The sequence below is a fragment of the Triticum dicoccoides genome, chromosome 6B (assembly GCF_002162155.2).
Source record: "Triticum dicoccoides isolate Atlit2015 ecotype Zavitan chromosome 6B, WEW_v2.0, whole genome shotgun sequence".
NCBI classification, from domain to species: domain Eukaryota; kingdom Viridiplantae; phylum Streptophyta; class Magnoliopsida; order Poales; family Poaceae; genus Triticum; species Triticum dicoccoides.
The window spans coordinates 435927178-435933119 of NC_041391.1; the positions used below are offsets into that span (position 1 = coordinate 435927178).

A 5942-nucleotide genomic window follows, 5' to 3' on the forward strand; every position below is an offset into this window, starting at 1 on the left:
GCGCCGAGCTTCTGGGTCGCTTCCGTGTGGACTTCGAGGCTCTCAGAAAGAGAAGGGAGGCCTTGGATGATGATTACCCTTACCACTTATTGAAGCACAGGAGGTACTCACTACAACAAAAAAAACCATACAGCAACGCATGCCTAGCAACGAAGGTAGATGATGTGTTGTGTGGTTGAACCTCCCATATTCCCCACTTAGCGCTAACCTCTCCGTACCCAAAAAAAACCTCCCCGTACCCACCTCCACCTCTTCCGTCTCGTTGGTCAGCGCTCGCGCTCCTCCTGCTCGCGCACGACGCCTATTCTCCCTTCGTTTTGGCCTTTATCCTAAAAAAAATTATCCTAAACGTGCTGCATCGGGCCGCCGTCCCTTGTTCATTCGCCGAGCCCGCGTCCCTTGCGACTTTCTCCGCTCGTCGGGGACGCGACGCACACTGCATCTTCGCCATCCTTCTCACGTCAGGGACACACACGGTGTCGTCACCATCCTCCTCGCGTCGGGGAAGGTGCCGCCGCCGCCGCTCCTCCGCGCGACCTGAGATGCTAAGGCTGCCGTTCTCCTCCGCACAGCCAGGGACGACGCAAGCACCGACGCCCCCATCCCCAACTGCATCAGTTCAGAGGTACGCCCCTTTCCTCACTCGTTCTTGTTTGTTCCTTGCCGACGGCGCCCACCGGCGCACAGCAGCCGATTGGTCGCAACCCACAGATCCACGCAGCTGCCTGCCAGTGACTCAGCCCAGGAGGAAAGCAGCAACTCCTCTCGACCTCTCCAAAATCCCGAGTCCCTGCCAGTATTTGATTTGCCAGTTGCTCTCCTGATTTGCAAGTGTTCATATGTCTTGATAAAATTGCCCTTTTTCATGGAGAATATTTGCAACTGATGTGAGTACTGCTTTTTTGCATGAGAGATTTGTAGGTGTAGTGATGTAAGTACTGCCTGTATAAGGGGAAAATAACCTGCAAGACGATGCAGGTAATTTCCTTTGATTCTTTCATATATCCCTAAATTTCACTTACAAGTTACAACATTGTCTATTCATCTAAATACTGATTTCTACAGCTTAAATTGTATCCAGTAAAGAATTCTGGTTAGCACTGGTTAGCATGACATCAATCTGAGTAAACTGTATCGAGTGAAGCATTGTTAACATGAGAACAATCTGACTGCGTCAAATTTCCAATTTATATCCATAGTGCCTCAAAAGAAATTGTATCTAGTGAGAATTTGTTGTTAGGATGAGTGCATAACAGCTTTCCTTCAGCCTAGCCTGCCCTGCTATTTGTTTGTAGGTCCGTCACAGAAACACCCAAAAGTATTTAAAACTATAGTATTTTTTAGAAACCGCAGTATATTCCAACTACTAAGAAAATACATAGCTGCCAAACGGGCCCTTAGATTTCCTATTTCACGTGCATCACTAAAGGTTACCGTTGACACATAAGTTTCTCAGCGAAATAGATGCAGGATTCTTCTACTCAAACATTAAGCGAGAAAAGATGGTTTCTGCCGAAGGACGCCAAGTTGACGAACATGTCAAGAAGATCATTGAATTGAAATATAAGGTGTTTTGCTTAGTGTGTCCCCTGCTCTATATCTCTATCTCTCTCGGAAAAGATTGTGCTCACTTGTTTCTATGACGTGCATGTTCGCTCAGGAAGTTACAGTAATTTTGTGGTGATCAACCAGAAAAGCATTGGTCTTCGTTATCCATCGATCTCCTAGCTAGAGTAGTGGTAACTAATTCTGACTTGTTACTACATGATGGTTCTAATTCACTTACATCTAACCTTGTGATCTTTTGGGGTTCCAGTTCAGTTCAGAATGTGGGTCATGATGTAACCAGCTGAACTTGGAACACGAAAGTTGTTTGATATTATACATAATACTACTCAAGACAAAACCCATGTAGAAACTAGACTTCCTATGGTGGCTCAGTCTGGCAGGCTCATCTTTCCCAGCTGCCAATGAATTATTATTTTATCTCCTTTCGTGTATATAATTAGGCTGCACTCTTGCCTATACTAATTAGATCCTGCACCCCTGAAGGTCAAGTCAGGGGCTCAGGGTTGGCGTGGATTAGATAATTCGTAGTTCTCCTGCTCTCCCCCCTTTCTGTTTCTTATTCATTATGCATGTATTCTTTCTATGCATGAGTTGATAACTCCAACTGTCCCAAGTCTGATGATGTTCTTTTTCTCGTGTTGTTGCTTCTGCAGGTTCTGCAAATTTCATTCACAGATCAGGAAATTCTAATCTGTGACTCGGTAATCTCTTGTGTGATGTAGATTATGTACAGATTTTTGAGTTTTTGGCACTGAGATTTCTCCTAATACATGCATGACTAATAAATAATCTGAAGCAGGAGTAGTACGGGAGTAATGTGACGCAAAGCGAATTAATGCCGAGACCTCTCGAAAATGGAAATATTCAATTCAGTATATTTGGTATTATTAGTTACCTACTTGTCATTTAGTTGGTTGGTGAATTCATTTCATTGTTTGTATAATATATATTTTGGATTGTTTTAGTAGTATATGCAAGTTGATGGTTGTTCACAATGAACAACCACATCTCAAAGGTACTCGCTGTATTAGTATCTTTTAGTAGTATATGATGTTTGTATGGACATTCCGAATATGTGCTAGGCAATTAAGATAAATAGAATGTCCTCAGTTTACAAAGAATGGGTGAAGAGTGAAGATTCAAAGCCTATGTGTTTGTACTCCATAGCATGGTGATGACCCTTTTGCTAGTGTGTATTGTTGTTATTTTTTAACAGAGTAATGCTACTGACATTGCAAGTATATGCAGTTTCCACATCTGAATTTTGGCCTTTTTTTAAGAGCAAATAGACTGGAACACTAATAACATATAATGATAGTTCATATAGTTTTGAGTTGATGCAAGATGCAAAAATAATTAGTACACGGATATAGATTGCATAATCTGAGATGTTATTTCATAAATTCATGTTCATTTTTTTGTATTCACATTATTAATTATCCCCTTATCTATATAATAAATCTAGGTCTTGATAAATCACATTTTTAAGGTGCTCCTTTAAATTGTACTTCTCTATTAACCTGATTTCTATAATGTAAGTTGCTCATCTAATAGTATTATTGTTGTTGTTGTTGTTGTAGATCACGAAGATAAATTGATAATGCATGGCTCGCATGTTGATTGCAAGGTTAAGAATGGGGCTACTACAAGATACTTAGAATTTCATTTTTAGGATCAATGTTTCAGACATCATAGTTGATTGCAAGGTCAAGAATTCGGCTACAGATAGATAGTTTCACCTCTTGTAATCCTTGGATCACGTCCTTTGTAATGCAACATAGTCAATTTAATATATGAGAAGTTTCTGTTTGGCCTCCAACTATTGACATTGCAAGGTCAAGAATTGTTCTACTAATTTGTTATTTTCATTTGAGATTATTGTGCACGATCACCACCAACGCATATGAAGCAATGATCTTTTATATCCATGGTCATCACCAACGCATATGAAGCGTTGTTGAGCTCTAGCTGTATATGTTGCTCTCTACCAACGGATCTACATGCAGGTTACCAACGCATGCATATATATTGTTGTAGACCATTGCAACGCCACCAACGGCAACGCATACTGATTCGTTGGTGTAGACCTTGGCAACACATATATGGACATACAACAACGCATTGATGCGTTGGTGTGGGGGGTTCCTGTTGTAGTGACTTCACCACCGATGAGTAAGCCTTTCCCTTCCTCTGTTCCTTACTCTCCTGCTGCTTCAGCTGATCATTACCCTGCAGGGCCCTTCCTGTCGAGTTCACGGAGGTGACTGAGGAGCCATCCCTCCAGGCCTCGCCCTCTCCACCTTCCCCAAGCGTCCCGGGCTCCAGCACTGCCCTTGTGGTGAGGCCGGTTGGAGAGGCGGGCCATCCTGCGATGCGTCTTGGTTCTGCACCCCTCTCAACCATCCTTCACGAGCCCTCCTGGGGCATAGCCAGCCTGCCCTGGGCTCTTCGGCTGGTTTCGGACGGCGACCGGCTGAGGTCGGCCTTGCGATCTTCCTCGGAGGGCGAACTGGCTCTGGGCCAGGCTTCTGGCGAGGCGTGTCCGGCCATCGCGAGGGCGCCAGCCCCCAGCCCCCTGCCCAGCGGGGGAGTGCTGATCCGTGGCCCTCCTCGCACGTCCGAGGCGGAAGGAGATGTGAAGATGTGTTTGAGCGCGCTCGGGAGCGCCGTGCCCTCCGCCAAGGGTTCCTCCGGAGGGCGGCGAACGCAGTGAGCCAGCTTGGTGTAGAGCTCGCTGACGAGGATGTGCGCCTTGAGGCCGAGGGCCTGCGCCTAGCTGAGGAGAGGCGCAAGCTGAAGGTGGCCGTTGCCCTTGCACGCCACCAGCGTGACCTCGACAACGAGAAGGCCGAGACGTCGCTGGCAGCTTCTTGGTAGGCCTGCTCCCGGGCCGTCAAGGAGGCTCAAGAGGTCAACCAGCTGCGCAGGGCCGCGGAAGAGCGGGCGTGGGAGCTCCGGGCCCTGAGCAGCTCCCTGGAGCAACAGGTGGAGTTGCATGAGGCGGCCCTTGCGTCGATGGAGGGGGGCTCGGTTGATCGGGCAGAGCTTCAGAAGCGTGAGAAGGCACTGAGGCTGGAGGCCACTGAGCGCGCCCTGGAACTTGAGCGATTAGAGACGAGGGAGCGCATGGTGGCGTAGGCGAAGGATGATGTCACCGCGAGGGAAGCCCGAGCCTCGGAAGAAGTTGATCGCCGTGTGGCGGCGGCTCGCTCGAACCTCGAGCGCGAGTTCGCGAAAAGGCTTGAGCTGATCCAGGTCGAAGCAGAGGGAAGGTCCGCCGCCCTGAGGGCCAAGCTGGATGAAGTGACGCGGCGTGCGGACGCTACCGGGGCCGCCCTTGGTGCGGCACAGGCGGAACTGGTTTCTGCCCGGGCCGAGGTGCTTCTTGTCCACCAAAGGGTGGATGCGGCCGAGGCCGTTGCGCGGCGGAACAAGGACGAGATATGCCAGCGGCAGACCTTGGAGCACGTGCACAGCCCCATGCTCTGCGAGCTCCGGGAAAGAGCCAACACGGCCTTGGGTATCATCTGCGAGGCAGCCGTTGGGGAACCTCATGTGGTGAACTATGCTGGTAACCTTCAGTTCTTCACCGGCGTGGTGACGCAGCTGGAGGTCCGTTCGGGTAGAGCCGACAGGTTGGTGGAGGAGAGGAGCCGCGCCCTACTTGGGCGTGCTTTCTCTCGCGTCTTCAGTCATCTTCAGCACATGGATCCCCACTTCGACTTCGATGCCGCCATCGCACCGGTTGTAACGCCCCGGATTCGATGCGCCAGGTGTCTTCCAGTTATTCGCCGTCGTTGCCATGTCAATTGCTTGCGTGTTGCATTCTGCCATGTCATCATGTGCATCTCATTTTGCATACGTGTTCGTCTCATCCATCCGAGCATTTTCGCCGTTGTCCGTTTTGCAATCCGGCACTCCTATGTTCCCCCGGCTTTCCCCTTTTGTCTCTCGTTGTGAGCGGGTGTTAAACATTCTCGGAATGGACCGAGGTTTGTCAAGCGGCCTTGGTATAGCACCTGTAGACCGCCTGTCAAGTTTCGTGCCATTTGGAGTCCGTTTGATACTCCAATGGTTAACCGGGGTTACCGTAAAGCCTCTTTTGTGTACCGCATGGTGTCGTTCGATCACGATCGTGTGGGCGAAAACCGCACTCCATTTGGAGTCTCCTAACTCCCTCTACCTATAAATATGTGGCCCTCCCCAAATTTTCACGCAATCCAACCCTAGCTTCGTCCTCATCCCGCAACCGGACACGTCCGGACCCCGCCGGACATGTCCGCCCATCGCCCCCGGCCAATCCCGCCTCGCCACATGGCGCGCCGCCGCCGCCCTTCGCGTCGGCCCGCGCGGCCCGTCCCCGGCCCCGCAGC

The 5942-nt window shown here is 49.3% G+C and overlaps 1 long non-coding RNA gene across 4 annotated transcripts; it reads left to right on the forward strand.

Moving 5' to 3' along the window:
- The first annotated feature begins 316 nt into the window (after positions 1-316).
- LOC119326198 lies at positions 317-3389 on the forward strand. 4 transcript variants are annotated; one of them, XR_005157841.1, is made up of 3 exons: positions 318-1568; positions 2223-2270; positions 2369-3389. It is a non-coding gene; the product is annotated as an uncharacterized LOC119326198 (long non-coding RNA). The 4 variants fall into 4 exon arrangements; XR_005157840.1 differs by having other exon boundaries at positions 317-1739; positions 2223-3389; XR_005157839.1 differs by having other exon boundaries at positions 317-1568; positions 1661-3389.
- Positions 3390-5942: the final 2553 nt, after the last annotated feature.